This window comes from Aquarana catesbeiana, linkage group LG03 (assembly GCF_042186555.1).
Source record: "Aquarana catesbeiana isolate 2022-GZ linkage group LG03, ASM4218655v1, whole genome shotgun sequence".
Lineage (NCBI taxonomy): Eukaryota > Metazoa > Chordata > Amphibia > Anura > Ranidae > Aquarana > Aquarana catesbeiana.
In genome coordinates this window covers 520,668,589-520,695,413 of record NC_133326.1, presented here as the reverse complement: position 1 = coordinate 520,695,413, position 26,825 = coordinate 520,668,589, and the positions used below count along the sequence as shown (strand labels likewise).

The following is a 26,825-nucleotide window of genomic DNA, read 5'->3' as shown; positions in this document are numbered from 1 at the left end:
ACTCCAGACACTGTGGGTTCAAAACAGTAAAGAGCTAGGTTTGCTACTTGATTACTGCTGACATCAAGTCAGGGGATCACTGCAGTGCATAATACATATACATTGGTAATAGCAATACCAATCTCTCTTAACACTCTATGCTTATAATAAAATATTCAAAATAAATTGCTTAGAATGCCCTTGCTATTTCTAAATTTTTTTCAAAGAACAATCAAGGGATGAAGATCAACATATATGTAAAAAAAAGTGTGCAAATGACCTAATAATAATCTAAAAATAGTGACAGGGACGTAAAAGGGACTACTAGTAATCAATATAGGCAAGATGTAAATTATCATAAATAATGGCCAGCCACCACGAATGGAATGATGTAGTCAGAAATATCACAGATCTCTAAGAGAAATGGAGGTGTATTCACAAAATAAATAATAAAGGACATATCTAATAGTCGCTAATGAAGCAGTTCAAGTCAAGGTCTATATTTAACCCTCTAGGGGAAAGGCTGTCTGTTTAAAAAAAAATCCACTGCGTTTCCCTTTTAGACAATTCCCTCACCAAATTAGACCACCTCCATGATGGTTTGATGTGGTCTATACCCCAAAATTTCAAACCAGAGGGGTCCTGATTGTGATAAGTCTTAAAGTGTAGGGATAAGTTGTGATCTTTTAAATCCAATGCGTATATTGTGGATATGCACTGCTACACGAATTCTTAAGAGTCGTTTAGTTCTTCCAATGTATAATAACCCGCAGGGACAGGTCAGAGCATACACTACATGTGTCGTGTTACATGTAATAAAGTGTTTTAATACTAAACTCTTTATTATTAGATGGGGAAACTATTTTTTTTCACTCCTCTAAGGGGTCTACTTACTTCCCTACAAGCTTTACATCTCCTACAGAACCCCTCCTGATCCCAAAAAGAGGGGGGATGGCTGGGCGGGTCAAGGACCTTTTTCACTATAGCGTCTCCATAATTCGGAGCTCTGCGATTTTAAATGAACTTCGGTTAACGGGAAGAACTTTAGCCAGAGTCCTGTCCATAGAAAGAACATGCCAGTGGGTTTTAAAAATATTTTCCACTTCTCTAAACTGAGAATGAAAAGAAGATATGAAAGCCCACTCATGCTCTGTATTCTTAACCACTGAGGCTCCCTCTTTTAAACACTCCTCCCTAGGCACAATTCTAATTTCCTCTACAACTGCATCCAAGTGTTGTTTTTTTTTTATACCCCTTTTCCAAAAATCTGTCTTTCAACACACCAGATTGTGTAGCATAATCCTCAGGTGTTGAACAGTTCCTCCTCACCCTCATCATCTGGCCTTTAGGAATATTCCTAAGCCATAGAGGGTGGTGTCCACTATGTGTGGGGAGGAAACTGTTCCTGTCCGTTGGTTTAAAAAACACTTTCATCTGCAGTTTGTCAGGTAAATGGTCACATCAAGGAAGTTGATTTGTTCCTTACTCCACTGACTCATGAGTTTTATGTTATTTGCATTCTTGTTCAAATGTTCCAAAAACATACGTAATGAGGATTCAGAACCAGACCATATCAATAGGAGGTCATCGATTTATAGCGTCTGTAGAAGAGGAGTTCACCCCTTCTATTATGTGTATCTGGATCCTTCCCTGGTTTTGGCAGAGTAACAATCGATGCCTCTAACATTTCAGGAGGCAAAGGGGAAGAGGCAGCGGTAGAGTCAAAAATATGAAGCAAGTGTGGGGCTAAGAGTCATGAATTCCTTGTAATATTCCCCGCTGAAGCCATCAGGTCCTGGGGATTTATTAGAAGGGAGGGATTTTATAGCATTTATATATTTCCGGTATTGTAAAAGGCTGGTTTAAAGATTGAAGCTGGTCTCATGATAGTTTAGGTATGTCTATCTTGGTAAGGAATTTGTTAATAGCTTCAGGGTCAGGTTGTATTGTGCCTGGGTCATCTTTTAAGTTATACAAAGCTCCATGGTAGAATCTAAAAGCGTCTGCTATCTTTTGCGGGTGGTATTCTTTTTGTTTGGTGTCTGGGTGAATTGTATGGGGTATTTTAGTTCTATATTTATGTCCCTTAAGGTTCTGGGCTAAGTTTACCAGCTCTGTTACCATGCACATAATAGTTCATTTTTAGTCATCGGGAAGTTTTTGCAAAATTATCTAGTAACAGTCTAAGGTCTTGTCTAAGTTGTGTTAATTTTTTAGATAGAGTTGCTGTAGTTGTGATTTTATTTTGGGCTTCTATAATTGAAATTTCTTTTGTAAGATCTTCTAGCTGCTTTTGCCTCTGCCTCTTTGCTCTAGCTCCTAACTGTACCAATATGCCCCTCATAAACCCCTTATGGGCGTTCCATAAAATTAAAAGGATCTTGAACTGAGTGCATATTTGTAGAAAAGAACTCCTCTAGGCGAGTACGGAGGATTGTCCTTGATTCTTCCTGTTGTAATAAAGGGTTTAATCGCCATATTGGTTTCTGTTTGGTGGATGGCAAGTCTGCTATAGATAGAACAATGGAGGCATGGTCAGACCACGTTATCGTATTGATGTTGGTAGAAATGGTTTGAAGTAGGACTTGTTGATCTATTAAGAGATCAATCCTGGTATAGACTTGGTGAGGTGGAGAGAAGTAGGTAAAATCCTTTTCACTGGCGTGCAAGCAGCGCCATGCGTCATATAAATTATGATTGTGCATAGAAGGGAGTAGCGTAGAAGCATGACGTTTTGGTTGGGACGTTAAATCCATTACTGGATCTGGGACAACATTAAAGTCTCCACATATCACTAATAGGCCTTTGAGGTGAGTGTTTATCTTTTTCATTAGCTTATTGAAGAAATGGACCTGGTGTTTTTTTGGTAGGGGAGTATACTGTGACTATCGTATAGGTGGTCGAGTTTAGGTCACAGGTAAGTATAAGAAACCTGCCTTGTGGATCCTTTACTTCTTCATGTAGCTTTAACGCTATTGTGTCTCTGACGGCTATAAGAACCCCCTTGGTATTTGAGTCTGCATTGGCAGTAAATATAAAAGGATAATTCTTATGTGTGCATTTAGGTGGAGCTGAGGAGTTGAAATGAGTCTCTTGCGCACAAATTATGTCACTATTATGCATAAGAGCTTCCTTCCAAAAGGGACTTACCTTTTGCTGGATGGTTGAGCCCTTTAGCATTGATGGATATAATAAGTGCCATCCTTAACAGGAAATGTGATTGTTAGGACCCTGTAAGAATCCTTTGTTGGGGGTTGTAAATTATATCCATCACAAGTAAACTTGTTAGTGTATTTATTGTGAATAATATGATTTCTGACCATACCTCCAAAAGGTGTCCTAAGGGAAGTCCCACCTTAGTAGTTCGTGGTTGTAGCCAGTCTGTGTTGAAATGTTCCGTTCAGGAGCTTGCATCCGTCACCATCCTGAGAAGTAGAAAAAAATGGAAAAAAAAAACAGAAAAACAATAAAACAAGCATGGGAAGTTTAAGGCACATAACATGGTGCAACAGTTAGAACAGGTGTAGGGCACCTATGGGCAGCTAACTGCTACTAGCTGATAATTGGGGGGGGTTAGTTCAACCTGACAACCCCTGACTACGCTGCTCCAGGGACTAGGGAGCTAAAAAGAGACCCTCTGGTCCAATTTACAAATGTGATTTTGCATTTTTGGCAGTGACTTTCAACTTGACGCGGTGTGATGGTAGTGGGGTTATTTTCATCCGGTTCTGGGAGAATACCCCATTCCTGCAGGGGAGCAATTCCCTTATCCAGGGAGGATATCATAAGTATGATTTGCTTTAAAAGTTAAAGAAAAAGAAATTGCGCTAGGTGCATAAAAATTAATGAAAAGATAAAGAAGATTCCTGCTGCTGTGCACTATAACCCCGATATAAGGGCACAAAAAACAAAAACTAAAATATAAAGAGTGCAGCGCTGGACATGTGAAGTAAATAGTGAAGTTTGATAAACCAATTATTTAAATGGTGAAAAGGTGATTCAAAGTCAATATATCAAAATATATGTATTATATTGTAAATATTTTAGAGCGTAGACATATGAATTAAAATAAGTGAAGAAAAAACTCCTGTAAATAAAACTTATGACAACACATAAAAGTCCACAGTGTATATAATGTGATGTAGATTTCAGGGATACATCTTCAATATTCAATGTTGCCCACCACCGAATAGATGAATAAAAGGCTTACCAGAAAGCCTGTGACCGCCCTTATTCAGGGGGGTCAAAACAAGCTTAGCAGATATAGGGGAGCCACCACAGGAGTACTCCAGGGGACACCGACAGACCGATGCGTTAGGGCTCCTTGCCAGATAGCGAACAAGCCGACAACCGCTATAGATGCTCTCTCAGATCCTATCCTCTCATAGGGCAAACTTGAAATTTCCACGGATCCGGTGCAAGAAGATGTGGTTTGTAATGCCAAAAAAGAAACAAAGAAAAATGCTCCACTGGTGCAGATAACTTGGGTTTCTTTTATTGGCAACTTTCGGTATATAGCATTAAAAACCAAGAGAAATGAAATAAAACCGAACAGGATAAAAAACGACACTACCGCCGTTTATTTTAAAATCGCGCATGCGCGGTGCGTGCAATGTTGTGACCCTACGGCCGTTTCGTCACAACTGACGTCATCAGGGGTACGCACCGACGCATGCGCATTAAATACACAAGCGTCAAAACAGAGGACGCTATGATTGGTTCACACAAGGCTGTGCTTCATTTGGATAAATGCTGGAGAATTAACTAAAGGGGATAATTACCACAAACATGGAGACTAATAAATCAATTAAAAAGAGGAATCGTCAGGCTGTTAAACATCACCCCATGAAGATAACAGCCTACGAGTATTCCACCAGTGCCATCTAGTGACTTTTTAAATATTACACCAAAGCTTAACAGTAGCATATATATATATATATATATATTATATATATATATATATATATATATATATATATATATATATGCTGCTGTGTGAAAAATAGTGAATTTAGGGGTAGCATGAAAAATAAAAAAATAAAAATAAAACTATTAACACATCATAGTTGTTGTTTTAATGTCTGTAGACATTTATAGAATTATAAAACTATTTTAATTAATTATAAAACTAACAAAGCGGCAAACCTCATGTGATAGAGGCAGCAACATAGGACGTCACTTCTAGTGCCATCTAGTGAGGTATTAGAAAATTGCACCAGAGTCAATGTTAGCCTTAATTCACACCATAAAATAAAATTAAAATAAAATATATATATAAAAAGAAAAGAGAAAAAAATTTTTATTTAATATATTAAGGAAAGAGGGACTGAAGCCTGTTAATGCCTGTTGTGAAATCCATAACATAGCCTGCTCTTTACATTAATTCTAAAATTCCAATACATAAATATCCACCCCTGTTTAGGACCAGAAAAAGGTGGGAAACTAAAATAGTATAAGAAGGATATTCAATAGAAGTATTTGAGATTCTTTAGGCTCCCTTCAGCACAAAGGGGTATATTCCTGCTAATCAATGCCTATCGTTAGAAGTGCATTAGGTAATCAGGACATTATTGTTGTTAAGAGATATATCAGAGTGGGACATCAACATCACCAACAACCTCATAAATTCAGCTGTTGTTGATAAAACAGTTGATGTCCCACTCTATATTTAAACCATTGGGGGCATGGGAACCAAGCCTAAAAATCCAGTTGGTTTCTGATCTGGATATGGTTCGCTTCCCATTACTGCCTCGCCAGTGTGGAACGTACTTTTCTATCCCTATAAAGGTAGTGCCACTGGGGTCTCTGTTGTGCACTTCATCATAGTGTCTAGAGACACTATGCTTATCGAACCCTTGTTTGATATTGGTGATATGCTCCCCTAACCTTACACTAAGTTTCCTGGTGGTTCGCCCCACGTATTCCAAACCACAAGGGCACCTAAGAAGGTACACCACACACTTGGAAGCACATGTTATGAGAGAATTAATAGGGTAAGTGACGCCTGTGCCTACCGATGTAAATTCTGTAAGCCGCCTTTGGCGTAATGCATTTACTCTACAAACTCTACATCTTCTACAGGGGGAGAAACCCTTTAAATCACCAAAAAAAGTCGGACGCTGTGGTGGATCAGGGACATTTGGTGCCAGAGTGTGCCTCAAACTCGTGGCCCCCCTAAATAAGACACGAGGGTTGTTGGGCAATAAAGGGCCAAGGATACGGTCGTTTTTAATGACCGGCCAGTGTCTTTTAATAATTCTTTTGATGGCCCAGTGCTGACTGGAATAGGTGGTAAGAAAGGCCAAACTAAAGTCCTCCCCGTTGTTAACCTGGGGGGGTTTGTCCCTTAGAAGTTCCGTACGGTCCCTATTTCCAACCTCCACGATCAAGGTATCCAACATAGTTGCCTCATAACCTTTGTCAAGAAATTTAGATTTTAAGGATGAGGCCTCTCTAAAGAATTCGTCCAAATTTGAACAATTCCGCCTTAAGCGTAGAAATTGGCCCTTAGGGACAGCGGACAACCATGATTGATGATGGCAAGAGTTAAGGGGAATAAAACTATTCCTATCAGTGGATTTGAAAAAAGTAGATGTAGTGATTCTACCATCCACTATAGTTATCAATAGGTCTAGAAAGTGAATCTGTACTGAACTGGCCTCGTGAGTCAGGACTATGCCCCTGTCATTACTATTAAGGGAGAGGAGAAAATTGGATAAAGACTCAGAGTCGCCGTCCCAGATAAACAGGACGTCGTCAATGAATCTTTTCCACATGACGAGTTGGGAGGGTTTATTACATAAAACCACATCCTCCTCCCATTTGGCCATGAAGAGGTTGGCCATACTGGGTGCGAATTTCGCTCCCATGGCCACTCCCCTTGTTTGTAGGTAATGCACGTTATTATGCCAGAAATGATTATGTGCCATCGAGAAATCCAATAGCTCCATCACAAAATTACATTGTGTGGTGGAGATATTGGAGTCCCGATAGAGGAAATGTCGCACCGCTTCATGACCCAATTGATGGGATATGGATGTACAAAGCGATGCGACATCCGCAGTCACTAGCATATATGTATCTTTCCAATCCATGCTGCCCAATATGTTAAGGACGTGTTTAGTGTCCTTAAGGAAAGCGGGGGTGTCCATCACCAGTGGCTGTGAACTTTTTACCTTGAATAAAGGTTTAAAATTTGTGCCACCGCGGAATTTGAATAAATTCCAGACATTTATAGATGTGCAGAAATATACACGTAAACTCAACATTAAACGGTATATTCTGAGCAATCCATCTAGACAACTTGCAAGAGAGGCTTCCACAGTGGTGCATTCAGGTTTGTCGAATGCCTCACTGTTTAACCCCCCTGGAAATTCAGCACCGAATGTCGCCATATTCAAGGATTTAGTACTGAAGGATTTAGCCAATTTAAGAATGAGAACAGTACAACCTGAATATGAAGTTAAAACTGGAATTGAAGCTTTATGTAGGAGGAAAGACATTATTATACGCCCCGCCGACAAAGGCGGTGCCATTGTCATCTTGGATAAAGACTCCTATAATAATGAGATGCAGAGGATCCTTTCTGATGCCGATACCTATTTACCCTTGCAATCGGACCCAACTCTCAGCTTTAAACGGGAGTTGAAAGGTTTGATTGACAAGGGGTATAATATGGGGATTCTGAATAAAAAAGAGAGAGAACATCTTATTCCACTGGCCCCTAGGTTGCCAGTCATGTACATCTTGCCAAAGATTCACAAGACTTTGGTTAACCCTCCGGGAAGGCCCATCATCAGTGGTATAGATTCTATCACTTCACGTGTTGGTAAATATATTGATTTTTATTTACAGCCACTGGTGATGGGCACCCCCGCTTTCCTTAAGGACACTAAACACATCCTTAACATATTGGGCAGCATGGATTGGAAAGATACATATATGCTAATGACTGCGGATGTCGCATCGCTTTGTACATCCATATCCCATCAATTGGGTCATGAAGCGGTGCGACATTTCCTCTATCGGGACTCCAATATCTCCACCACACAATGTAATTTTGTGATGGAGCTATTGGATTTCTCGATGGCACATAATAATTTCTGGCATAATAACGTGCATTACCTACAAACAAGGGGAGTGGCCATGGGAGCGAAATTCGCTCCCAGTATGGCCAACCTCTTCATGGCCAAATGGGAGGAGGATGTGGTTTTATGTAATAAACCCTCCCAACTCGTCATGTGGAAAAGATTCATTGACGACGTCCTGTTTATCTGGGACGGCGACTCTGAGTCTTTATCCAATTTTCTCCTCTCCCTTAATAGTAATGACAGGGGCATAGTCCTGACTCACGAGGCCAGTTCAGTACAGATTCACTTTCTAGACCTATTGATAACTATAGTGGATGGTAGAATCACTACATCTACTTTTTTCAAATCCACTGATAGGAATAGTTTTATTCCCCTTAACTCTTGCCATCATCAATCATGGTTGTCCGCTGTCCCTAAGGGCCAATTTCTACGCTTAAGGCGGAATTGTTCAAATTTGGATGAATTCTTTAGAGAGGCCTCATCCTTAAAATCTAAATTTCTTGACAAAGGTTATGAGGCAACTATGTTGGATACCTTGATCGTGGAGGTTGGAAATAGGGACCGTACGGAACTTCTAAGGGACAAACCCCCCCAGGTTAACAACGGGGAGGACTTTAGTTTGGCCTTTCTTACCACCTATTCCAGTCAGCACTGGGCCATCAAGAGAATTATTAAAAGACACTGGCCGGTCATTAAAAACGACCGTATCCTTGGCCCTTTATTGCCCAACAACCCTCGTGTCTTATTTAGGGGGGCCACGAGTTTGAGGCACACTCTGGCACCAAATGTCCCTGATCCACCACAGCGTCCGACTTTTTTTGGTGATTTAAAGGGTTTCTCCCCCTGTAGAAGATGTAGGGTTTGTAGAGTAAATGCATTACGCCAAAGAAGGCTTACAGAATTTACATCGGTAGGCACAGGCGTCACTTACCCTATTAATTCTCTCATAACATGTGCTTCCAAGTGTGTGGTGTACCTTCTTAGGTGCCCTTGTGGTTTGGAATACGTGGGGCGAACCACCAGGAAACTTAGTGTAAGGTTAGGGGAGCATATCGCCAATATCAAACAAGGGTTCGATAAGCATAGTGTCTCTAGACACTATGATGAAGTGCACAACAGAGACCCCAGTGGCACTACCTTTATAGGGATAGAAAAGTACGTTCCACACTGGCGAGGCAGTAATGGGAAGCGAACCATATTCAGATCAGAAACCAACTGGATTTTTAGGCTTGGTTCCCATGCCCCCAATGGTTTAAATATAGAGTGGGACATCAACTGTTTTATCAACAGCTGAATTTATGAGGTTGTTGGTGATGTTGATGTCCCACTCTGATATATCTCTTAACAACAATAATGTCCTGATTACCTAATGCACTTCTAACGATAGGCATTGATTAGCAGGAATATACCCCTTTGTGCTGAAGGGAGCCTAAAGAATCTCAAATACTTCTATTGAATATCCTTCTTATACTATTTTAGTTTCCCACCTTTTTCTGGTCCTAAACAGGGGTGGATATTTATGTATTGGAATTTTAGAATTAATGTAAAGAGCAGGCTATGTTATGGATTTCATAACAGGCATTAACAGGCTTCAGTCCCTCTTTCCTTAATATATTAAATAAAAAAATTTTTCTCTTTTCTTTTTATATATATATTTTATTTTAATTTTATTTTATGGTGTGAATTAAGGCTAACATTGACTCTGGTGCAATTTTCTAATACCTCACTAGATGGCACTAGAAGTGACGTCCTATGTTGCTGCCTCTATCACATGAGGTTTGCCGCTTTTGTTAGTTTTATAATTAATTAAAATAGTTTTATAATTCTATAAATGTCTACAGAAATTAAAATAACTATGATGTGTTAATAGTTTTATTTTTATTTTTTTATTTTTCATGCTACCCCTAAATTCACTATTTTTCACACAGCAGCCTATATATATGCTACTGTTAAGCTTTGGTGTAATATTTAAAAAGTCACTAGATGGCACTGGTGGAATACTCGTAGGCTGTTATCTTCATGGGGTGAAGTTTAACAGCCTGACAATCCCTCTTTTTAATTGATTTATTAGTCTCCATGTTTGTGGTAATTATCCCCTTTAGTTAATTCTCCAGCATTTATCCAAATGAAGCACAGCCTTGTGTGAACCAATCATAGCGTCCTCTGTTTTGACGCTTGTGTATTTAATGCGCATGCGCGTGTGCGTCGGTGCGTACCCCTGATGACGTCAGTTGTGACAAAACGGCCGTAGGGTCACAACATTGCACGCACCGCGCATGCGCGATTTTAAAATAAACGGCGGTAGTGTCGTTTTTTTATCCTGTTCGGTTTTATTTCATTTCTCTTGGTTTTTAATGCTATATACCGAAAGTTGCCAATAAAAGAAACCCAAGTTATCTGCACCAGTGGAGCATTTTTCTTTGTTTCTTTTTTGGCATTACAAACCACATCTTCTTGCACCGGATCCGTGGAAATTTCAAGTTTGCCCTATGAGAGGATAGGATCTGAGAGAGCATCTATAGCGGTTGTCGGCTTGTTCGCTATCTGGCAAGGAGCCCTAACGCATCGGTCTGTCGGTGTCCCCTGGAGTACTCCTGTGGTGGCTCCCCTATATCTGCTAAGCTTGTTTTGACCCCCCTGAATAAGGGCGGTCACAGGCTTTCTGGTAAGCCTTTTATTCATCTATTCGGTGGTGGGCAACATTGAATATTGAAGATGTATCCCTGAAATCTACATCACATTATATACACTGTGGACTTTTATGTGTTGTCATAAGTTTTATTTACAGGAGTTTTTTCTTCACTTATTTTAATTCATATGTCTACGCTCTAAAATATTTACAATATAATACATATATTTTGATATATTGACTTTGAATCACCTTTTCACCATTTAAATAATTGGTTTATCAAACTTCATGATTTGCTTTAGTCACAGTGATTTTTGTTGGGTATACCCATCTGTAAGGAATTTTGTGGTTCCTCAACACTTTGGTTACTGTATTCAAATTTTTCAGTTTTTGGAGCGTATATTGCGAGAGATCCGCAAAGAATTGTAGGTTCTGATAGTGTGCTGGGATTTGATCTTGTTTCCTCATGCATGCCATTAGATTTTCTTTCACGTGGAAGAAATGTAGACATAGGAGTACATCTCTTAGTATGTGGTCGGACAGGTGAGATGGTTTAGGCAGGCGATGGATCCCGTCAATCGTGACATCTAAGTCAGTGAGGCTCGGAATAAGACTTTTCAATAGGGTTGCTGCGTAGGGGCCTAGGTCGGTTTGTTGTACTGATTCTGGTATCCCTCTTATTTTCAGGTTGTTTCTCCTCGGTCTTCCATATCCGCTAACTTTGCCTTGATCCACTCATTCTCCCCATCCTTTTCCTCATAGGCATCAACAAGGTCGTTTATGGTGTCGGCGTACTCTCCCATCTTAACCTCAATGTGGTCCACCCTATCCCCCATTGCTTGAATACCTCTATTGTATCTGTTCATACATGATGCCATATCTGCCTGAATCGTACTGCTTAAAGACAGTAGCATGTCTTTCAATACTGCATCAATTACAGGTTGGTTTTGTGTGGGATAGGATTCAATAGCTTCTGGCATTTCCCTTGTGTCCTCCCCTGAGTCTGGCACTGGGCTCATTGACTGACTCCATCCGATGCCATCTAACCTGGGTCTGGACTTAGCTGGGCTATTTGATGATGGGGTGGGGGGATAGGAGTGTTAGCTGCTAGGTGATGCCATTTTGGGAGGATGGTTACCCTTTTTTGATACCTTTTTTGTGGCTGAGGCTGCAGGAGGAGTGTAGGCCTCGGCGCCATCTTGCTTACCTCCTGTGTCTTTCAGGGATTAAAAGTCCGTCAGACGCTGCGGACGTCTATCGTTACGCCATTTATTTGGCATGTTCCCGGTGGTGTCCCGGTCCGATCTGCCGTGAAAACGGGGTGAAGAGGTGCCTTGGAAGGGCTGCTGTGCCGCTTAGTCCCTGTGAAGATGGAGCTCCGGGATTATGCAACCATCCGGCTCCGCTGCAGGCCACGCCCCCTCCACCCCTTCTATTATGAAACACAGATTTGTCCTCCCACTCCCCCATAAAGAGGTTGGCAAGGCTGGGCGCAAATTTTGAGCCCATAGCCACACCTCTTTTCTGGGTATAAAACTTACTACCAAACCAGAAATAATTATGGCATAGGCAAAACTCTAACGCATTTCTCAAAAAAACTTTTTGGGAGTGGGGTAGGTCGTCCCTTTTACTAAGGGCCCAATTAAGAGCCAAGAGGGCATCCTCATGTTGGATAATCATGTACAGTCTTGTCACATCAGCTGTTACCAGATACACTTCCTCTTGTCCTGTTAATACTATCTCCTATAATGACTGCAGTAAATTTTTAGTGTCTTTGAGATGGGCCTTAGTGTCAACCACGCTTTTCTGCAAGAACATATCCAGGTATTTCCCCAACCTTGAAGTAACAGACCCTATCCTATTAGCAATGGGTCTGGGGGGGGATTTTGCGGGTCTTTGTGAATTTTGGGGAGGGTATAAATGGTGGGTATACAGGAGCTGCTAGGCATCAGATATCTTTTTTTTCTCCTTCACATTCAAGACATGTGACTGGTACCCCATTGTAATCAAAGCCTCCAATTCCGCTCTATACTGCATAGTGGGGTCACCATTTAATTTCTGATAGGTGTTGTCATTGGACAATAATTCAGAAAGTTGATCATTGTATTACTGTTTGGACATAACCACACCACCCCCTTTGTCCTCAGGTCTAATAACTATATCCTTCCTAGACTCAAGGGATTCTATTCCTTCTTTGATGTATCTAGGGTTTACATTTTTCTTAGGGACTAGTGCATCCAAATCTCGCAGTACTAAACTCTTGAAAACCTGAAGGAGCTGTGTGGCTGTATTCGGTGGGTTAAACAGTGACTTATTTTTTAGTCCACTGTCAACCGCAACGGACATATTACTATTTCTGCTTACAGGGTTTGAAATTTTATTAAAAAAATGTTTTTTAATACTAATCTTTCTCATAAACTTATGTACATTTATATATGCATCAAACTTACACAGAGGTCTCCTCAGACCACATTTGAGGCCCTGATGCAATATATTAATTTCTTTTATGAGAGAGTGTAGCACCACTGATGTTGGATTCCTCCTACTACGTTTCCCTCCTTTTTCTGGACCTGGATCCTGCCCTGCACCCCCTGCTTCTTCTCCTTGGGCCTTGAGACTGAGTGTGTTGTCCTGCCCATTGTGAATAATTTCCCCCTATGTGTGTGTGTGTATATATATATATATATATATATATATATATATATATATATATATATATATATATATATATAATATAATTTCTGCTCATGTTGGTGATCTTCATCCCTTGATTGTTCTTTGAAAAAAAAATTAGAAATAGCAAGGGCATTCTAAGCAATTTATTTTGAATATTTTATTATAAGCATAGAGTGTTAAGAGAGATTGGTATTGCTATTAGCAATGTATATGTATTAATCACTGCAGTGATTCCCTGACTTGATGTCAGTAGTAATGAAGTAGCAAACCTAGCTCTTTACTGTTTTGAGCCCACAGTGTCTGGAGTGCACTTACTTAATATGCAAACTGAGTGCTGTAAAGAGTTAATGCTAATTCACTCATCGCACTACTATAGTCAGACGCCGCGCCGTATGGTCACGCCCTTTGATAAAGTCGGAATGACGAAACCGGTCAGGGAGTGACCTAACGGCAGACTGAACACACGCATTCGACGCTGCACTCCATTATCCAGCACAGATTCCGGAAGAGGTCAGCACTGAGCGGTGAGCGGACCTGTAGTGTCCCCCACAGTACTTTAAGACATCTCTGGCCCTTTGGTGAACCACCGCTAGTGTTGTACCTGACATGAAGTCATCAGATGTACTGGTAATGATGGCAGCTGTATGGAACAGAAGTTTTTTAATGCTTTGGATGACACACATCTCTAATAAAATAACTGGAAAAAATAGAACTACTCTGTGGAGTTTCTTTTTCTATATCCTTGGATGTTGTGATCTTCCGAGCTGGCTGATGCAGGAAACTAGTGGGATATCGTGAATGCTTTTTATCTACATCTTTGTGGTGAGTTTGAACCTCAAAGGGGCGTTAGGCGCACGGGGTGTGGAATAAGGTGATTGGTGCACTATCCGAATATTTCCCCTCTTTATCTACATATGAAGCTTGCCACGGACTTGATCTTCAAGTCTATTTACTTTTGTATCTGCTATTTTCTGTTTGTTTGGTTAGCAATATTGCATGTATATTATCATATATGCAGATGTGTCGATATTTAGAATTTTGACAGAAGCGCCCCTTGAATAAGATGTTCTTTTGCGTTTTGTTTTAACTGTGACAGACCATTTTTATCCTATATATAAATTGGTTTTCTTAAGTTTAAGTGGCAGCTAAACATAACTTGTTTTTGAACTGCGAGCAATCATAGACTGGAACCACATTGCGCTGAGTTGGGAAGAAATAAGGGAGCCAGCATTTTCTTTCCTCTTTTTGAATAAACAAAAACATGCCTCATAGTGCAGTATTTATTGGAATGGACAAGCAATTAAAAACGAAACCAGTATGAAATGCATGTAAAATCAATACTGCTAAACTTGCGTCTGACACCGCCACCCGGACCTCCGATGTGGCAGGGCGCCGTTCTGGTTCTTAGGTCCTACCCTTCACAATTCGCACAAAAGTGCATCCTAAGGGGCCTCTAATGTGTATTGCAGCAGCCATACATATGTTGTCCTTTTAGGAAGTGTAAATCGCATGACTACTTGTTCAGTGCCATTTTCTTGAAGACCTGAGCACATGACTTCCGGTCCGGTGTCCTGTCAGAAAGCTGCTACCCATCAGAATATAACGGAAGTGCCATTCCAGCATGGCCATCTTGTTACACCTGTACTCGTCTGCAGTAAGCCTACAGTCAGAAGGCGGCAAGCAGACCTCTTTTTACACCCACCTCTTACCTGTTTACTATATTTGAGATTTAATGTCTCTCAGATATGATTTGGGTTAAATGAGAGCTCTTTGACCATGAGTGAAAGCTTTAACACAATAACAAAAATGTATTGGTATATAGTAAAGTAGGTCTAGACCAGGGTGTCCAAACTTTTTTTCAAAGAGGGCTAGATTTGATGAAGTGAACATGCGTGACCATTTTGCCTGACATTCTTTGAACCATTAAAATTCGGTCTGTGTGTGTGTTCGAGCACTAATGCACTGCCCAACAAGAATTCTCTTGCCTTTGTGGCTGTGTGTGAGTAAAGAGATGATCTCGGGCGTCTTATTTGGATATACCATATTTATTGGCGTATAACATGCACCTTCACTTTAAGAGGGAAGTTTCAGGAAAAAAACTTTAAATTTTAAATAAAGAACTATGAAGCAAAATAAGGGTCAGTGCCCATTTGCAGCCCCACCATTGCCAGGAATGCAGCGCCCAGTACTGCCAGGAATGCAGCGCCCACCATTGCCAGGAATGCAGCGCCCAGTACTGCCAGGAATGCAGCGCCCAGTACTGCCAGGAATGCAGCGCCCAGTACTGCCAGGAATGCAGCGCCCAGTACTGCCAGGAATGCAGCGCCCAGTACTGCCAGGAATGCAGCGCCCAGTACTGCCAGGAATGCAGCGCCCAGTACTGCCAGGAATGCAGCGCCCAGTACTGCCAGGAATGCAGCGCCCAGTACTGCCAGGAATGCAGCGCCCCCAATATTGCAAAGGAATGCACCCCCCCACCGTTGTCAGGAATGTAGCCCCCCCCACCGTTGTCAGGAATGCAGCCCCCCCCCACCGTTGTCAGGAATGCAGCCCCCCCCCACCGTTGTCAGGAATGCAGCCCCCCCCCACCGTTGTCAGGAATGCAGCCCCCCCCCCCCACCATTGTCAGGAATGCAGCCCCCAACATTGCCAGGAATGTCAGGAATGCAGCCCCCAACATTGCCAGGAATGTCAGGAATGCAGCCCAATCATTGTCAGAAATGCAGACTCACCATTGCAATCAGTGCAGCCTGAATTGTGCCCATCCATCTGCAGCCTCGGAGAGGACAGGGAGGGGGCGGAACGAGCGCCAAAAGATAACATACAGGAGAAACTGGGTGGTCTCCTTTTAATAGAAAGTCCCGCCTCCTTTGATGGACAGAACAGTCGTCCAATTGCAGCGCCAGAGACAGGACTTCCTATTACAGTGGCCGCCGTGTAAACAGGAAATACTCCGTGTGCACGGCTCTCGTCACGCTGCCTCCTTGTCCCCTCCAGAGCATCTGGACATATATATCTTTTGTGGACCCAGCGCTTGGAGATCCTTGGGGCCACAAAAGATATCCAGATAACCAGGCGGGCCGTTCAAAACTTGAACGTGGGCCGCGATTGGCCCGTGGGCCGGACTTTGGACATGCCTTGTCTAGACTAATACACACAATCTATCTATTTGTACAGGCAAAGGGTAAAAATCATGGATTATATGAAGGAATACAGAGTATATTCCTTAAAACGTTCATCTACAAACCGTAGGACATAAAAGAACTAAGACAAACATATTTAGTTACAAGTACAAGGCAGACATTTCCCATAATTACCAGGCTATGACCCACAAAGGTTCCATTTGGGTGACCGCTCTACCAGAGAGTGTTTCCCTCCCATCTAGTTTGTGTATATCATTACAGGCTGATGCCTCATTGGTTGGCATGGCGTGCCTCTTATTGGTGGGCCTCTCTAATCTTGGGTAAGGACTGGCTACATCTCCAATCCCTATACTTTTCATAAGTCAGCCCCCTTAATGCAAATCCTTGTCCCAGACTATTTTGAGCAGGAAACTTAACCTTGTAAGTAGATTACATTTTCAGGGAAATTAGCAGTGGCAGAATTATCAGGGTCGCACCAGTCGCATTTGCGACTGGGCCCTTGTTTTCTGCCACTGTGGGGGTGCCCGCCGCCGCCCAGGAAATCGTCATTCACGTGGAGTCCCGGTTGTCCCGCCCATCCTCTCCTGCTGCTCCGCCCATCGTCTGCTCCTTCACTCACGGGGACAGTCCCCGCCCGCTTCGCCCATCCTCTCCACCAGCACAGGCTCCGCCCATCTTCTCCGCCTTCACTTACAGTCCCCGCCCATCTTCTCTGTCACACCTGCACTCACGGGCACAGTCCCCGTCCACTCCGCCTATGTTCTATGGCTCTGCCTTCACTCACAGGCCCCGCCCATCCCCTCTGCTCACCCAAACAAGACGGAGCAAGGAGGGGAACCAAGTGATCTGCAAGTGAGTGGCACCCATCCCTCCAATATCAACACTGCCACTGATACCCCCCCACACCACCACTACTGCCACTGACCCCCCCCCACACCACCACTACTGCCACTGATACCCCCCCACACCACCACTACTGCCACTGATTACCCCCCCACACCATCACCACTACTGCCACTGATACCCCCCACACCATCACCACCACTGCCACTGATACCCCCCACACCATCACCACCACTGCCACTGATACCCCCCCCACACCATCACCACCACTGCCACTGATACCCCCCCCACACCATCACCACCACTGCCACTGATACCCCCCCCCACACCATCACTGCCACTGATACCCCCCCCACACCATCACCACCACTGCCACTGATACCCCCCCACACACCACCACTGCCACTGATTACCCCCACACACCATCACCACTACTGCCACTGATTACCCCCCCACACCACACCATCACTGCCACTGATACCCCCCCACACCACCACTACTGCCACTGATACCCCCCCACACCACCACTACTGCCACTGATACCCCCCCACGCTATCACCACTACTGCCACTGATACACCCCCCCCCACGCTATCACCACTACTGCCACTGATACACCCCCCCCCACGCTATCACCACTACTGCCACTGATACACCCCCCCCACGCCATCACCACTACTGCCACTGATACCCCCCCACACCACACCATCACTGCCACTGATACCCCCCCACACCACACCATCACTGCCACTGATACCCCCCCCACACCACACCATCACTGCCACTGATACCCCCCCCACACCACACCATCACTGCCACTGATACCCCCCCCACACCACACCATCACTGCCACTGATACCCCCCCACACCACACCATCACTGCCACTGATACCCCCCCCACACCACACCATCACTGCCACTGATACCCCCCCCACACCACACCATCACTGCCACTGATACCCCCCCCACACCACACCATCACCACTACTGCCACTGATACCCCACCACACCACACCATCACCCTTGCCACTCATCCCAGGGGCGTAACTACAGGGGTAACAATTGCAATAGTGCACATGTTGCCCCTGAACACCTGGATGGGGGGGCATTTAGAGGAAAAATTCCCCCTCAATTTTTCTCCTGCAGCCACTAAAAGTCTGCTTCTCCTCCTCTCCCTCTGATAGGCATTGTGGCTGCAGGAGGAAAATGGAGGGGATTTGTTCCCCCTCCTATCCAGGTCCTGCTGCCCCCGCGATCAGTGGGAAGGGCCCTGGCTGGAGGTCAGGGGGGCCCTCCATGGTTTCTTGCACTGGGGCCCTGAAGGTTCTAGTTACGCCACTGGAAATTAGGTATACATGATGGACTGGCCACGGCCCCTCGTTGCATATTCAAACATGGGATCCTTTGAAGTGAGTATGTGTAGAACAATGAGGTTTGGGTCCCATTGTTTGACACACAAGCCTAGGCACCGACTTGTCTGTCTAACATAGACTTCTGGGACGATGTGTTACATACTGTAGATACAAAGCTAACTGAAATATATTCATAATTACAATATTTTACAGCTATTAATGAAGACTTCACATAAACTCATAGGGCAACACACCGAAGTCTTGCAATTTACACTTCGTTTTACCAGTAAACTGAACTTATATAGTCAAATACAGTATTTGGAAGTCCTTGTGACTGTTTTGATGTTGAATTTTAAAAGCAGCGGCAAGCCTGCTGATCTCACAGGTTTGCTAATCTGACAGGACACTGCTGCTTTTAACATTCAATATCAAAACAGTTTATTGGATCTCTAAATACTGTATTTCACTATATAAGCTCAGTTTAGTGGTAAAAATAAGTGTGAAATGCAAGACTCCAGTGGGTGTAAAAATATATCCACTTGGCGACTTCAGACTGTAGGCTTACTGCAGACTAGTGCCAGGTGTACCAAAATGGCCACAACGGAACGTCACTAAGGTTGCATTTTCTAATGGGTAGCGCCTTTCTGATAGAACACCAGCCCCGTTTTTTAGAGAACTGGGAAATGATAGAGATACATGACAGATGCCTACAAAGGCTGACTTCCTGTATAGTGCCGTTTTCTTGAAGACTGGAACATATAATTTCCAGTCTGGTGCCATTTTGCAAAGAACCAGGAAGTGAAAATGTATCTCTCTACTGTGTCATTACAGCTGGATAATGCCGAAATTCCATGATTTATCACATCTAAATAAAAAGAACCATCCTGGTTTAAACATAATGGCTAATGTATAAAATTATATACACCTAAAAACAGATGTAAATACATAGATAGTGAATGTAATAGACTGGTTGAATACAAACCTAAATACTATCCAGTGCAAACAAATAAAATTTAAACTTTTAAAATGTGATTACCTAAGGTGGACCACATAATATATAGATGTTAAAATTATACCCTATAAAGAGCCTGCCACCTTCTATGCTATGCCCATGAGGTGCATGAGATTTGAATTCCTATAACCAGAATGTTTCCATTTTAGATATTTCCCTAATTCGACTGCACCCTCTCCAGTGGGGCTGTAACTGGGCAAAGCCCACAAATGTTGTCACTAGGATCTCTGTTATGTTTTCTATGAAAATGTATTGATAAACGGTTTGGTGTAACGTGTTTTTTTTAAATGATCTCTTAATCTGTTTTGTCCTGCCTACATACTGTTTACGTCATGTACACTACATGCGTGGTTTGCAAAGCAATAAATGTCTCTATTATATTCTCTTCCTGTCACAGAAGATGCAAAGGTTTCTATTTTCTTATAAATATGTGTAAATATGGTGCGCTAATATCCTAAGTTGATGTACAATAGTGCTATATGTTGTAATAATGTCTCATAAGATGCAAACCACTGCGTAAATTACCAAGTGCTATAAATTGGTCAATAGAATAAGTGTGCTGAATAATGAATACATTTCCATTTAAAACACAACAAAAATGTGTATCTATAGATAAAAATATAAAAATATAAATTGATCGCACACAAAGATGAATCCTCCTAATGAAATACCAATGAACTCTATAACAAGCGCTAGTGATCAGTAAATTGCATTATAAAGAGTTTTGTCCATTGTTGCTGCTGCTGTTGAAATGAACTGCGGCCAGGTGAAGACACATGAATATCAATAGCAACAATTAAAAGTACCAGATCTTTGCAAACAATGACTCTTGCATACGGTGGCTTACAGATGGAGAGTGCCCAGCTGATTTAATCACTCTTTGATGATAATCGCCATCAGCTTTCTATCAGCTTGAGACAGCTGATAGAAAGTTCCTGCAGTACTACACTATTGTTTTTTCTGTTTATATGTTTGAGCCCTGGAAGATATGGCGATTATCATCAAAGAGTGATTAAATCAGCTGGGCACTCTCCATCTGTAAGCCACTGTATGCAAGAGTCATTGTTTGCAAAGACCTGGTACTTTTAATTGTTGCTATTGATATTCATGTGTCTTCACCTGGCCGCAGTTCATTTCAACAGCAGCAATAACAATGGACAAAACTCTTTATTATGCAATTTACCGATCACTAGCGCTTGTTAGAGTTCACTGGTATTTCATTAGGAGGATTCATCGTTGTGTGCGATCAATTTATATTTTTATCTATATATACACATTTTTGTTGTGTTTTTTATTATTATACAGGATTTATATAACGCCAACAGTTTACGTAGCACTTTACAACTTGAGGGTAGACCGTACAAATACAATACACTTTAATACAGTAGGAATCAGAGGGCCCTGCTCCTTAGAGCTTACAATCTAAGAGGGAAGGTCAAGAGATACAAGAGGTAATAACTGTGGGTGATTTGCTGATTGAGAAGATAAATGTACAGTTGTTAGGTGGGGGCCAGATAGGCTTCTCTGAAGAGATGATGAAGTTTCCAGGGATCGTCTGAAAGTGGATAAAGTAGGAGAAAATTGGACGGATTGGGGTAGAGCATTCCAGAGGATGGGGGAGGCTCTGGAGAAGTCCTGAAGGCGAGCATGGGATGAGGTGACAAGGGAGTTTGAGAGCAGGAGGTCTTGGGAGGAGCGAAGAGAACGATTAGGTTGGTATTTTGTAAATAGGTTAGAGATGTAGCTGGGGGCCAGGTTGTGGATGGCTTTGTAAGTTATAGTTAGTATCTTGAATTTAATTCGGTGACTGAGTGGCAGCCAATGGAGGGATTGGCAGAGGGGTGTAGCAGACGCTGAGAGGTTTGTGGTGGATGAGCCTGGCAGCAGCGTTCATGATGGACTGAAGTGGGGATAGCCTATTTAGAGGTAAACCAATGAGGAGGGAGTTGCAGTAGTTGAGGCGGGAGATGACCAGGGAGTGGATTAGAAGCTTTGTGGTGACATTTTTTAGGAAGGGGCGTATCTTGGAGATGTTGCGGAGATTGAGGCGGCAAGTTTTGGATAGTGATAGAATGTGGGGTTGAAAGGTTAGTTCAGAGTCCAGGATTACACTTAGGACCTTGGCGTGGGGAGATGGGTTGATAGTTGAGCCGTTGATATTGACAGAGAAATCAGGGGAAGTGGCACCTGAGGGAGTAAATATCATGAGCTCGGTTTTGGATAGGTTGAGTTTGAGGAAGTGATGTGACATCCAGGCTGATATGTCTGCTAGTAAGTTGGTAATGCGTGAGGAGACAGATGGAGAGAGCTGGGGGGTGGAGAGATAGATTTGGGTGTAATCAGCGTAGAGATATTTAAAGCCGTGGGAGGCAATCAACTGACCCAAGGAGGTGGTGTAGATTGAGAAAAGGAGAGGTCCAAGAACAGAACCTTGGGGGACCCCAACGGCAAAAGGAAGAGGAGAGGAGGAAGTAAAGTTGTAAGTGACACTGAAGGAGCGGTGGGATAGGTAGGATGAGAACCAGCGAAGAGTACAGTCACGGAGACCAAAGGAGTGGAGTTTTTTGAGGAGGAGGGGGTGGTCCACTGTGTCAAAGGCAGCAGAGATCCAGGAGAAGTAGTACGGAATAGTGTCCACTGGTTTTAGCCATTAGTAGGTCATTTGAGAGTTCAAGGAGAGCAGTTTCTGTGGAGTGTTGAGGGCGAAAACCGGACTGAAGGGGATCAAGAAGTTTATTCATGATCAGATGGTCGCTTAGTCGGTTGTAGACCAGTCTTTCAAGAAGTTTGGAGGAGAAGGAGAGTAAGGAGATGGGACGTAAGTTGTTGAGATTGGTGGGGTCCAGTGAGGGCTTTTTTAAGTATGGGGGTGACTAGCGCATGTTTTAGAGAGTTTGGGAAGATGCCACAAGAGTGGCAGAGGTTGAAAATGTTAATAAAAGTTTAGCAACCTCAGTAATAGTAGCAGGGTTGAATGAGGGAAAGTAATGATTGTATCTGTGGACATGGGGTGTTGCATGGGGGAGGTTTTTGAGCATTGGCGCTCTCCTCATGAATTGTATCAATGTTAGTTTTGAAGTGATTGGCAATCTCCTGGGCAGTGAGTGAGTTGGTGGGTGGAGGCAGTGGAGGACAGAGTAGAGTGTTGAAGGTAGAGAGTTGACGTGGACTGGGTGAGAAGGTGTTAATGAGTGTGATAAAATAGGTCTGTTTGGCAGTGTGAAGGCAGGAATAGTATTTTAGGAGGGCAGATTTATATTGTGTGAAGTCTTCCTGGGTCTTAGTCTTATGCCACAGGTGCTCAAGAGCGCAGCTACGTTTTGTGGGACGTCTGGTGTCATCGGTTTGCCAGGGTTGTAGCAGTCGGGGCCTAATTCTGCGTGTAGTGAGGGGGGCAAACTTGTCTAGGGAGGAAGACAGTGAGCTGTTGTAGATGAAAGTAGCTAGGTTGGGGCAGGATAGACGTGATCAGTAGCAGAGTAGAGAAGAGAAGGGTTGAGGTGGCGAAGGTTTCTACGTGTAACTGTTAGGCGGTTGGAGGGAGAAGAGGTGGAAGACAGGGAGAGAGCAAAACTAATAAGGTGGTGATCAGAGAGTGGGAGTGGATTGTTGGAAAGGTTGCACGGAGTGCACAGATAGGAGAAGACAAGGTCAACTGTATGGAGCCTGTATCCATTGCTTCAGGTCAATCAATGAGGTTAGACTGAGAAGTTTAGAAGTAATAGTAGTGTTAGTGTTAACAGGGATGTTGAAGTCCCCGAGAATAACTGTGGGGATTTCAGAAGAGAGAAAGTAGGGTAGCCAGGCAGAGAAGTCGTCAAGGAAGGCTGATACTGGTCCAGGGGGCCGGTAGATGACAGCAATTCTTAGAGAAATAATGAATAAATGGAAATGTATTCATTATTCAGCACACTTATTCTATTGACCAATTTATAGCACTTGGTAATTTATGCAGTGGTTTGCATCTTATGAGACATTATTACAACATATAGCACTATTGTACATCAACTTAGGATATTTACACATATTTATGCATATTTTTAGAGTGAGAGGTCACTATTTTGGTTGCAGCTTTTTATCACGTAACATATAATATTGTTTTATTGCTATACCAGCGCTTGAGTATTAACAATGTTACTTCTATTTTCTTATGGCATCGTCTCCCTGCTGTACAGATGACACAACGATTACACGGGAAAAAACCTTTCATGTTATGGAAAAAAAATTATTTGTTTAGGGGGATCAACAATATTTGGTGCTAAACAGTCCTTAAGATTGCCTGCTCTTCTGAAAATCGCCTCTGCAGTGAGCTGCGGTATATTTCTTAAAGAGGAACTGGACAAAGGGCAAAGGACTAGTCTCCAGTTCTGCCTGCGGTCTCCCTTTTTAACTGATTTTTTTTTTTCCCCTTATTACTTATATCTTTTTCTGCAGTGTCCCAATGTGGAAGTATCCATCTTTTGTAGAGGCAGGGCTTTGCTTCCTCATGTCAGTCTCCAGCAAGTATAACCGTGAGCAGCACAGTAATGATCTCACAAATATTAGAACAGTAGTCAGGGACATCAGTGCTTTCGATCTCACACTGCAGCTATACACTATAAGGCTACAGAACAGGTTTAACTAGGCGCACTTACATTAACCACTTAAGGACCAGCAGCCGCAGTTATACTGCGGCAGGTTAGCTCCTCTGGGAGAATCGCCGTCATTGGTACGTCAGCCGCTTTAAGAGCTCTAGGGGGCGTGACACCAGAGCCGATGCGCTTGGACTCCGTGGTCGCTCTTGACAGACAGAACGGATATCTGTCAATGTAAACGGACATATTTCCGTTCTGTCAGAGGAGGAGAGACAGATCTGCTGCTCCTAAAGATTAGGAACAGCGACTGGTCTCCTCCAGGCAGTCGCCCCCCCCCCCAGTTAGAACACACGAGGGAACACATTTAACCCCTTGATCGCCCCTAGTGTTAACTCCTTCCGTGCCAGTGACATTTATACAGTAATCGGTGGCTATTTTTTTGCTCTGATGGCTGTATAAATGTCAATTGTCTCAAAAGTGTCAAGTGTCTAATCTGTCTGCCGCAATGCTCGCAGTCCTGCTAAAAATTGCTGATCACCACCATTACTAGTAAAAAATATTTAATAAAAATGCCATAAATCTATCCCCTATTTTGTAGACGCTATAACTTTTGAGAAAACCAATCAATATACACTTATTGCTATTTATTTGTTTACCAAAAATATGTGGAAGAATATATATCGGCCTAAACTGATGACTTTTTTTTTTTTTGTGGATATTATTATAGCAAAATAAGTGTGTGTGTTCAAAATTTTCGCTTTTTGTTTTTACCCAGTTTTGGCACAATTTAAATTTTTTTTTTTTTTTTTTTTTCCCTATAATATAGAAAATCTTTTTATTTTGTAACTTTCACTTTAACAATTTTATTTTTTTGGTTTGTAAATATTTGTAGATTTGTCATTCCTGATCTTTTCAGAGGCTCAGAAAGATGTCGGAGATTGAAATATATCCTCTCAAACACAGGCGAGACCTTCTACCTTTTTTTTTTTTTTTTTTACTGTAACTATTAACTTTGGAATAACTTATGTGTGATTTTGTAATTATTTTAACATTTCATAAAGGTGTATTCTAACTTTTTTTATTATGAATGTATATTTGAATAAAACGATTTGTCGTAATGTGTATCATTCATTTATTTTTTTTTTTTTTTTTTTCTATTTAAATCTTTTATTTAAGAAAACAATATTCCACAATAACAGTCAGCAACAATAATGTCCTGACCAGAGGGTTATAATCAAACTGTTTACTACATATCCTTTTCTTGGTCATCTTGACTCCTTCCCTCTGGTCCTATATTTAACATACTCTGACCCCATATTCGGGCTCCCTCAAACATGGCTGTATTTGGGGAAACCCCCCGAAAAATATTGTTCACCAACACCCCCCTCGCACAAAAGAGGAAGGGGGGAAAAAAACCCACAAAGAAAACACTATCTCTCCTACTATTAATGTCTCGCCTCCTTCCCCCACCCCTCCCGCTGTCTCCAGGGACCCACATCCAGTTACGTGCATCACTCCCCGTCCCAAGGTCCAGACAGCTGAAGGATGTAATTCCCTCAACCCTCTGGGTCCTCAGTGATGAGTCTCTCCCTCCTCTGACTTGATAAAGAGGTTCCAGAGAGGCCATATCTCCCTATATTTCTCTCATTTCCACCTTTCTGTTCACAACAGGTTTTCTAATTGATTCAGCTCTTCCATCTTCCTGAGCCACATACCCACCAAAGGTCGTTGTGTCCCTTTCCATCTAAACGGGATACAGGATCTTGCTGCGTTCAAAAGATGGACCTCCCTCCAGTAGTCTCTAATTCCACGATATGACCAAAAATGTGTAATAGCGTCCCGCATTCCTTCTGACCAACGCCAGTATCTATAAAAGGTATCTGGGAAATATCTGTGAAGCTGGGGTTCGATTCAATTGAGAAAGAATCTTTGTTTTTGGGGGGGGGGTTCAGTATTTTTGTACATACTGAAGATTCAAAAAATGGTGTATTATCCCATTGCACTGCTCCTCAGAAAAGGTTCTATCCAGTTCCAGCTCCCACTTTTGAAAAAAACGGTAGCTGGAAACCCCCCCCCCCCCCAAGGAACCGTCAACAGAGCATGCATCCCCGAGATTGTATGAGAGAGAGGTCCTCTCTCCATACAGTGTTCTTTGAATGGAAGTAAATTCCAATTATAGCTATCCGGGGTATTTGGGAGTATAAAAAATGTCTAAGCTGGGCTGCTTGCCAAAAGTCCAATTGAAAATGACTGTTTCCAGCTGTCAACACCTGATATGTAGGCCAATCTCCTGATGTCATAAAGTGAGAAACCTGGTATATCCCCTGCTTCATCAGAGCTTCAAAAGTTCCCTGGGAATAATGTGGATTCTATTGATGAAAGTCTACCACTGGAAAAAAGCCCAGAGCATTGACGCAGTGTGGGTCCAATCAATGGATGTTTTTTAACCCGTTCCCAACCAGCCACCGCGGTTATCCTGCGGCAGGCTGGCTCCCCTGGGCGAACCATCGTAGCTATTCGTCGGCTCT

At 42.6% G+C, this 26,825-nt stretch overlaps 1 protein-coding gene across 2 annotated transcripts in view; it reads left to right on the top strand.

Annotated features, from left to right (window-relative positions):
* The window catches only part of LOC141132615 (NAD-dependent protein deacetylase sirtuin-3-like), an 86,921-nt gene extending 61,508 nt beyond the window's left edge, over positions 1–25,413 (top strand). For both annotated transcript variants that reach the window (XM_073621212.1, XM_073621211.1), the window contains exon 9: positions 25,190–25,413. The gene's annotated coding sequence lies outside the window, so the exon portion shown is untranslated. The remainder of the gene's footprint in view (positions 1–25,189) is intronic.
* Positions 25,414–26,825: the final 1,412 nt, after the last annotated feature.